Raw genomic sequence first — 9,522 nt, forward strand, 5'->3', positions numbered from 1 at the left:
CAATCTTAATTATGTAGTTGCTATTTTTTCCCCCTGAGATTATGTTGAACAACAGGCCTGGGATTGGCTCCTCTCCAGAGAGTGAAGTAGCAGTAAATTTTTAAGAGCCCAGGCAGAGGTTCTTTTGAAATCAAGGTCTCCCAACAGCAGCAAAGTGAAATGCAAAGTTACCACGTAAGGCTCTGTCTACATGGGGAAATACCTGTACATTTTGCTATGTGAGAACTGCTACTTCCCAGCAGTGTGCATGCAGTGGTGCAGTGCAGGCAGGGCTCTGTGTTCTCTCCCTAGTAGGCTGCTCATTGCCTGGCCCCTCACCAAGTGCTTCATGTAATATTTTCCCTCGAGTAGTGGGTTCTTAGCTGAGTGGCATCTGCAGTAGGTATTTCCTGGATTTCCCACACATACAGTCTCTTTCCTTCACTCTTCAAGCTTTGCTGTGTCTGTTGGTGGACCTGAGGTGGTTAGATGGCATCCTGTCTGTGAGATCTGAATCCTTGCTGTGGGAAATGACCTGGGTTTGATTTTGGTTTGCTTTTCTGGTTGAAGTAATTTTCTGGCAGTATAGACTTGCTACTGTCTTGTTCTGGCAGCTGTTCTGTTCCCTTGGTGTAACGTGCGTGTTCTATGACAGAAATGTCTCTGCTACTATGATCTCAGCAGAAGAAACTTGCACTCACCCTATCCTTGCAATGAGTGTTATTTATAGCTAATAGGATTCACTATGAAGAGAGCTGTTTTGATTCCTGTCTCCCTTGTCCGGTTCAGGCCATTAGGACCAGCCCATAACGAAATGCTCCCTGTAGTACGGAGTCCCTCAGAGCCTGGGTTTCACTAAATACATGAAGCTCTTTAGAGATGCTGCTGTTTTCCACGTAGTAGGGCCAAGTCTCATTTCACATCAGCTTAGTTTTGATATGAGTCTGGTAGTATTTTACATCTGCTCTACACTGTTAAAACCACTGGATGGTCAGGCACACTTGTTTAAGGCTTGGCCAGAGTGAGAAAGGCTGAGATCTGAAGAACCACTAGAACCTTGCCAGGTTGCCTGTCTGGTCTGCAAGAGACTAAGCAGCTGCTGAATTGTAGTTCTGCTAAACCTCAAGTACAGACGTCAGAAAACACAGCTGGGGCTTCCCACACCTGGATTTACATGGAGATGTACTTGAGCAGACAATCGCTTGCTCTAGCAGGAATACTTATCAATTTTTCCCAAAGCCATTGCGCCTGGCCAGCAACAGGACTATCAGCAAGGGAAGAATGTATTTTCTGTTATATAGGATTTGGCGTTGAGCAGTTAGGATTTGAGGTTCACTGTATGTCTAAGCCAGACTATTACTTGGTTGCATAGCAGTGGCTATCCTTTGGCAGGGTATATTACAGTGCATTTGCACAGTAACAGTCAAAGATTTATTGTTATCAAAGCATTTTACAAGGAACATAAAAATTAGCACAGCTGCTTTACAGCTGCTTTATAGCTAGAAACTGAGGCACACAGAGGTAAAGCAGGCTGCCAAATTCACAGCAAGTCATTGGCAGAGTGAAGAAGTCTGTGTCCGAAATGTGCCTTTAGTATCCTTCATCCTGGACCAGGCGACCTCACTGGGTGTCCCTTCCCCTTTTCTTCATATGAAAGGTTCTTACTTGCAAAAAGCACTGTTTGGTCATGCTGTGTGCTCAGTCTCTTCACAAAGCTTCTTTTCCCTGTCTGTACAGGGCTAGTGACTGCGTCCTGCTAAATATGGAACAGTGCTCCTTTTCTTTCCTGAAGCATCAGGCAATGTCTCAGTGCAACTTGTTTTGACAGACCTTAGATTTTGTTTGGGTGTAGTGGAACCATTTGATAATTCAGGGTGAATCATGTGCTCCAAAGTGCTGGCAGTTTACTGTAAAAGATCTCTTGTGGCTCAGCTTTTTGCCTGTATGCTTGCACAGAAACACTGCCTGTGTGAGAAAGGGGCCTCAAAATACCAGATCCGGGAAAATGCAGAGGCACTAAAACCTCTTTCAAAAGTGCCAGAAGTTATCCCTAAAGCAGCAACCTGGCTTCGAATGGCAGTGACATTTTGGGGCATGGATGTCTGTTGATTCAAAGGAATACACGCTAGCAAGATTCATTTTATATGACTTTCTATCTGGAGTAGTTGCTGCCTGCAATGACAGTGAATTTGTTTAAGGAATGGATACCATCCTCAGATTTCTGAACAGGAAAAGTGTGCACAGAACTGCCACTGTGGGTGTGGAAGTATAGTGAGTAATCCCAGGATTTTTACGAACAGGAGTTTGGAGTTAAAGGGGGTATAGGTAGAAAACAGATTAATTACAGGAAGAATGCTTGCATGTGGTGTTATGAAAGTGACAGGCAAAATTACTGTTTGAAGAAAGCACGCTTGTATGCCACTCACAAAAATACACCTATCTGGCAGGTGGGTGGCACAAGTGAGATCACTGTCTGACAGCAAGGATATGTCTTGGCAAAAGATCAATAGAAGGAAAAGGTTTCTTATATTAAAAGGGAAAATGGAATCATCAGGCTTTTGTTCTGCATAAATTAAATAACTCTTTGGTTCTACAGAGATAAAAAGCTGTCAGACATGCATTTCTTGCCATTTGCCCACCTAGGCGCAGTTTCTTGAGAGGAGGCTCAAGGCTCGCTATTACTAGGTTGCAACGAACTACTGAGCATAACTCTTTCAGATGTGAGTGGTGCTGCTGTTTTCATGAGCTCTTTAAAGAGCTCTTACATTTGCATCTACTAAGCTCTTCCAAATGGATTCTGAAATGCAACACTAAATGAATAAAATACTGGTATATATAGGCACAGGTAAGAATTACTTCATCCTGTACTGAAAATCGTATGTCTCTGGAATGGAGCATGACAGCTATTGGCTGTGCAACAAGAAGTAAAAATTAAAATGGTAGAAAGAATTTAGGGAGTTTGAATGGAACTGGGCCTTGCTGTTTAAAACTTAAGCTCTTCCTGTTAATGAGTAAAGGACTGTGAAAGATGTGGAAAACTTTGCAGTCAAAAATTACTCTGGAAATTCTTGCCATTGTTTGCATTCAGGCAACAAGTGAAATACACCTTCAGCTATAAACTTCATCCTTCACAGACCTTCCAGCACTTGAACTGGCATCTGAAAGTCTGCCAGTGAGCTGCTCTCTTAGTAGACTAGATGCTCATTCCCCTCCCAGTAACAAGTGGTAGTTTAGCCGGGATGCCACAGGCAGCTGTCATTGCAACCCAGCAGTACTGCCAGGACTTGAGCAAAAACTGCTGCTCTTCTCCCTCTGGAGATGAAGACAGTGTTCCCCCATCCTGACATTCTGAATGAAGGGCAGAAAAAGTTCCTGTGTGAGTTCTGTGTTCAGGAAGCTGCATACAGAGAGGAGGATTTAATTCTTTGTATTTGTTCTGAACACCCAGGATGACAGGAATGTCTCTAAAGTACTTCTAAAGATCTGGCCAAAGCCTTCTAAAGTTGCAGGCACAATCTTTGCACAAACCTGAACAGTGGATGGATGGTGGTCAGACTGAGTGGCTTCAAAAATGTTGTCTGGACTAAGAGATCAGAAAGCAGAAGACTGGCCTTTATATTCGTGAATCTGGCTAGAGAAACAGGTGGCTACTGCTTGAGGTGAATTCAGTGACATTGAAGAAACGGTATATTAAGATGAGGAAAATCCAACTGAGTGTGCCTAGAACATAGCACGGGGTTAAGGGCATTGTTGGGCTGCTCTTCCCAAAGGTTTGTGCTGCTTGAATCTTTGAAATTGACCTTAGAAGTTATAGAAAACAAGTGCTGGCTAGAATTTCATCAAGACTTCAGGATAATCCTTCTTTCTGGGTCTCAGCAAATCAGTGAAAAATCCTTGTCCAGACATGTTAGGGTGTTGGAAATGTCCATGTTTTCACTCAGATATGGGTGAAGGGTCAAGGAGCTCCTGGTCTCTTGAAGCTCACACACTGTCTCTGTCTCCTGGTGTGCACCAGATTGTATGGTTGCCTCCTTTTCCAAACTCTGTCACTGTACTGAGGCACCTTCTGTGTTTGAGACAGGCTCTTTATAGAAGATTTGGAAAATACATATCAGACCAAAAGTTATTAAATTACACCTCCTTCTTTAAGGTGAGAGTTTGATGAAAGAGGAGTCCTGTGGGTGCATATGGTCGTTCTGGCATCACTCTGGACATAATTGGGTGGTTTTCACTGTGGGATGCATGAGGAGCTATCTCAATACATTAAACAGCCTGAATCACATTTAAGCAGCAATTTTGAGGAAAAAAAAATCTTCTACAAAGCCCTTCTCGAACAAAACAAAAAAAAAAAATTAAACTGGAGGAACACTAGATGGAGAATTACTGTTCCCATCTAGTTAAAGTAATGTCAGAAAGCTTAGAAATCATACAAGGCCTCAAACATTACATCCTGATGCAATTAGGCTAGCCTTTGAGCTTTGCTGTTGCAGACACTTGGTTCAGTGCTCTGAACAGACAGGACACTAAATGCCTTTCATACCGAGACCAACCTCATAGCATGAGGGCTATTATTATTAACCTTGTTAGACCTGGTGCTTGGGCAGCATCCACAGGGTATAAAGGAAAAGCAGAGTAAAGATTATGAGAAATATTATTCTTCCAGGCTGATTCCCTAAATCCAACAATAAGGATAGATTCAAATTAATTAATGGGTGCAGAAAAGCAATCTCTTCTTAGAAGCAGAGAGTGTCATGGAAGTATACTGTAACATGACAGCAAGGAGGTCAGGCCCTCTGAAGGCATCTGCCTGCTAAAGAATGACTTTGTCCAAGAATGAAGACTTGGTCAACTTCAGAATGTGCAATACCCTAATCTCAGAGGAGGTGAAAATTAACCTCATACAGTGTAACATAGATGGCACTGATAATAAAGGACAGAGCAGCATATGAAGGCATTGTGATCTAACTATATTCACTGCCAGGCAGACTGGACTGATTGATGGTTGAGATGAGAGAAACATGAACCCTAAGCACCAGGTGGTGAATTGCACTGGTTAAATGAGAATAGCAAGGACACCTACAGCTGGCAGGAGATTTGCAACAGATCTGCTGCTTTTCTTCCACCTGTGGAAAATACTAGATAATGACATTTAATTGTAATTATCAGTAAGGGATTACAGCTGCTGAGAAAAATGGTGCTGACCCTGGAAGGGCGTTTTCCTCCTGCAGATCATTGGCGATCAATTGAAAGCACAAAGATATATGCTCCTGACTTCCACAGCTGTTTTCCTATAGCTCGTAGGTCTGAGGCACTTCTTCAGGGTGTGTGCTGAATAAGCGATCCAAAGTAAAACGCTGCTCTGAGATGTATTGTGCTTACTGAAGTACTAACCTGTAATTTGCCAGCAGAAGTGCTTAGAAGTTGAGAAATTCCTTACAACTGCAGGGGGGGGGCCTAGTGCCTTGCTTTAAAAATATTCTATTCTCCTGCCCTGCAAAGTCTTTTAAGGCTTCCAGAGTGACTTGGATATAAACACTCTACAATGATCTGCCTAGGAGCTGAAGCAATCTGGGCTCCAGCTTCATTCAGGTAAGGGAGCTGCTCTTTCTGTTGCAAGGTACAGGTGAACCGGGCCTTTTTTTGGAACACAAAGCTGTGCTAACATAAATAGGATTAAGCTTAACTCCACCATAATCCTAATAACATGTGCTCTGCGTAGTAAATCTTAGACTGGGCTGATATGTTTTTCTTCTGAAAATCGTAGTTTTGAAAGAAATATTGGTACAGGAGTAGAGCACTGTGAGCCGCATGAAGTCTAAGATTTGGCTGAACAGAAGCTCAAACCAAAATGCAGGGAGAAGCAGAAAACTCCCAAGTGGTCAGTGGTTGAAGGAAGAATTATTCAGCTAATTATTCAATTATTATGAAGGAAGAGGATGAGCTAGATAGAAAAATAGTTGTTCCCTCTCTGATAGCTCTTGGATACAGCTGTCAGACATACCAGGCAGGTTATAAACCACCAAGGAGAAGCTCTAGGGATCTGTTAATTCTGTGAAGTTTGGAGCTTCTGTAGGAAGTCATAGCAGCATAGTTACAGCATAACAGGAATTGGTGTAATAGGTCCTACAGGATCTCTCCCCTCAACTAGAAAGACAAGTTAAAAAGTTAAACAAGCGAAGTGCTAAGAATTTGAGCAGCTGTCAGAGCAGGGGACCTGAGCAGGTTTCGGGAGACTGCTGGGTCCAGCCTCCTAGGCACAAAGGCTCACTCTGCATCCTGTACTCCATCTGGGCTGTGTTCTCCTGCTTCCTCTGCCTCTGGGGTTAGTGCCTCTTTTTGCTAATTATTTAGAAGGCACAAAATGTAAAGTCCTACTCCGTTGTCATGAAGCAGTGTGAAAGCACAGAGGGACAGCCTCGGAAAAGGAAAGGAGGAGTATTTTTGAGATGAGTCATCCACCTCCTTGTTTGTTCCCAACCTCCTTTCTCTCCTCCTTGGAGTCTTGTTGACGAAGAGGAGCTGAGACCTATGTGAGACTGGGTAGAGCATCGTGTATCATTTGAACTGGGATGCCTGCAGCCACAAATGGTGATGGAGCATGTGTTTTTGGTATGAATATTTCTGGGGACAAATGACAAGCACACGCTAGGGAGTATTTTTTGGGGGCAGAATAGGCTGTGTAGAGCTGCAGTTCTCATGGCACAATATATCCTAGCAAATCTTTGGGTTTTGTGTGCTGGAAGATGATACAGGGAGTACTTTCCAGAATAGATGAATGTTGTCCATCCAAGTAGCAGATCATATTGCTGTGGTAGTACTTAGGGCTGTTCTGTTGTGAATTGAGATGGCTGTCTTGAGTTTTCAGACAAATGGAATTCTGAGGGAGTGAAGCAAGTGTTTTACTTTTTTTATGGGTCTGATTCATTAAACTAAATCTCTGGCTGTGGATCAAGGCCTTGTGCTTGTGCTGGAGATGCAGGGCTTTAAAGTATGGCCCACAATGTCCTTGTTATTGCCCAGTTCTTGCTGGCTGATGGGGAAGCAACAGAGAGTGGTGAAACAAAACATTTTTGATTCACTAGTTTAAAAAGTGCTATTGGGATTTATGCTGAGCAGCTTGGGGGCTTTGACCCTTCATGCATTTAACACCACTTTGCCATTTTTAGATCACTAAACTTTTATATCTGTTATTTTCTTGGTAAGTTCAGTCACCCAGTCACCTTAGCTGCCAGAAGTGACAGCTTACTCCTTGGGTTTTTAGCTTTTTAGCAATCCAAGTCTCTTGCTGAAGTCATTAGATCTTCTAGGTTTTGGGTACAAAATCAGGAAATGCTGATCAGCCCAACTGCCTGAACTTCTGCAGGAAAATCTTATCCTTCAGTGAGGGGGAAAAAAAGGCAAAAACAACTAAACAAACAACAAAGTAAGTCTGTTAATGAAATGTAAGTCCACAGTATTACAGCAGCTACTGGTATGAAATTATTGTGTAATGGTGATATCCATATTACATTGCCTCAAAATCCTCCTTTTAATAATCATTGTTTAAAATGTAAATGCACTGGGATTTAGGAGTGACTTTTTTCTCTCGTAACAATGTTGACCTTCTTGTGCTTTTAAGAGACGGAGACTAAAAGTTTGCCAAAAATGCTTCCTTACGAATGCATGAAGAATGTTCAGAGAAAAGAAACGGAAAACAAACTGCTTAGTGAAAGGGTCTATTTTTCCTTTGAGGGAAAACAGAAGTGTCTGAATGGAAGAACCATATAGACTCCTTTAAAAATTGCAAATTTTCTGAAGGTGGGAAGGGGCTGTGCCCTTGTGCAATTAGTACAGTATAACAGTTTAAAACTTTGTAAAATTATTTAAAAAATGACAACAAGGTAGTAAACACAACTGTGATAAGATTATTTCCCTAAATTACATAGACTTCAGATGAAGTTTTCATGCTGCAACCCTATTCAGTACATCTTTACTTATGAATCTAGATATTTCTATAATGATGCTGTATTACTATAAACAAACCTACCTGTTTTCTCTTGTACTCATTTGAATAAATTAAAGCTTTATTGAATCTATGTAATAGAAGGCTTATGGTCTCTCTGGTATTAGGCTGTTGAGACTGAACCTCAGTGCCCACATGATCATTTAAAATGCAATTGCAGGAGATGAGGGTGCTTTTTGCAACTGGCAAGAGTTAGCACTGCTGTTCTGAGAATCCCCACAGGATCATCAACTTGTGCAAGAGGGAGAGGAAGTCAAGGCTTGTTGATTCTCCACAGTGCTCAGTCGCATTAAGTAGAAAGTAAAGACCTCTGAAATTGGGCAGGCAAAACTGACATGCATCGTTGCCATCAAAGAAGAGCATGCAGATCCAATCCACATGACAGGCCAAGTCTGCTCCAGCAAGCATGCATCGGATCTGCCACTTCTGCTTCCTTTTTTTCAAAAGCCATCAGACAGTCCCCCAAGCTCATCTCCTCTGTTCTGCTCTCCAGCTCTCTGCTGAGCAAGCAGAACTGATTGAATACAGGTCCAGTCACCTTTTTGAACCAGCAGACCGAACCGTGGTGTGATTAAAGTTGGATTTCCTATGTCAGGATAATTAAAAGTGAAGCTGTGATCAGATTGTGACTTTGATGGGCTGTAAAAGCATAAACTGTGACTGACATTGCTGAGATAATATGGAATGGAGACTTAAAACCTGCTGCATCGGCAGAATAATGGGAAGCTTAGTGAAAAGGGAGGTAATCCCATAAATGGATCAGTTTGTTTACCCTCCATGTACCACGCCAGCCCTGCCCAAAGGGATTTCAGTGTTACCAGTGCCCCCACTAGCCATGGAAGTGCTACTGTGAGGAGGATGGAAAGGGAAAGGTCATGTGAATCTGCTCTTTGCCTTTCAGTCACTTATGCCAGATGCGTTCTCACACTGACCAGAAGCCTGAGTTTCAGTTTCCCTGGTCTTCCCTTTGTGACAACACCCACAGCTGTATGAAGCAGCATCCAGTATGACCGGCTGGAAGGGCAGTGTTCCTTGCTCTCAGGTCTTGTAGGTGTTAAGTGCTGTGGCAAGCCAGCTTCCACGTGTACAGAAACAGAAACTGGGCAATTAGAAATGCTGATGCAGATCCAAGGAAATGGAGGAAGGGGGCTGTACAACAGGGTGTATCTTCCCTGTTGCATGAACTGTTACAAATGCACCATGCTGGGAGTGTTAAGGAGGGAGGCTGTTGTCTCTTCCGGGAAATCTGTCCTGGTTGTTTCTTTTGGTAGATAGCATAGTTTAATGGGAAATAACACAGGTTTTCTTCCTTCTGTGTTGTGGGTTTTCTACTTTCTTGGTATGTGGAAGAAAATAGTGTGGATGGGACACTAAATGCTGTGAGTGAACCAGTTCTGGCACCAAAAATGAGAGGATGACAGCATGGGTTTGGCACCAACCTAGATTAAATGTAATGCAAAGCTCTCTTCTGAGCTCTCTAGATCATGAGTCCTGTCCTGCTGTCTGTTCGCTCTTCCTGTCCTGGCGTGGAGTGAGCTGCA

At 42.8% G+C, this 9,522-nt stretch overlaps 1 protein-coding gene across 1 annotated transcript in view; it reads left to right on the forward strand.

Annotated features, from left to right (window-relative positions):
* Window positions 1-9,522, forward strand: part of DIXDC1 (DIX domain containing 1) — a 38,292-nt gene that overhangs the window by 2,983 nt on the left and 25,787 nt on the right. The window lies entirely within an intron of this gene.

This window comes from Cariama cristata, unplaced genomic scaffold (assembly GCF_000690535.1).
Source record: "Cariama cristata isolate BGI_N322 unplaced genomic scaffold, ASM69053v1 scaffold2969, whole genome shotgun sequence".
NCBI lineage: Eukaryota > Metazoa > Chordata > Aves > Cariamiformes > Cariamidae > Cariama > Cariama cristata.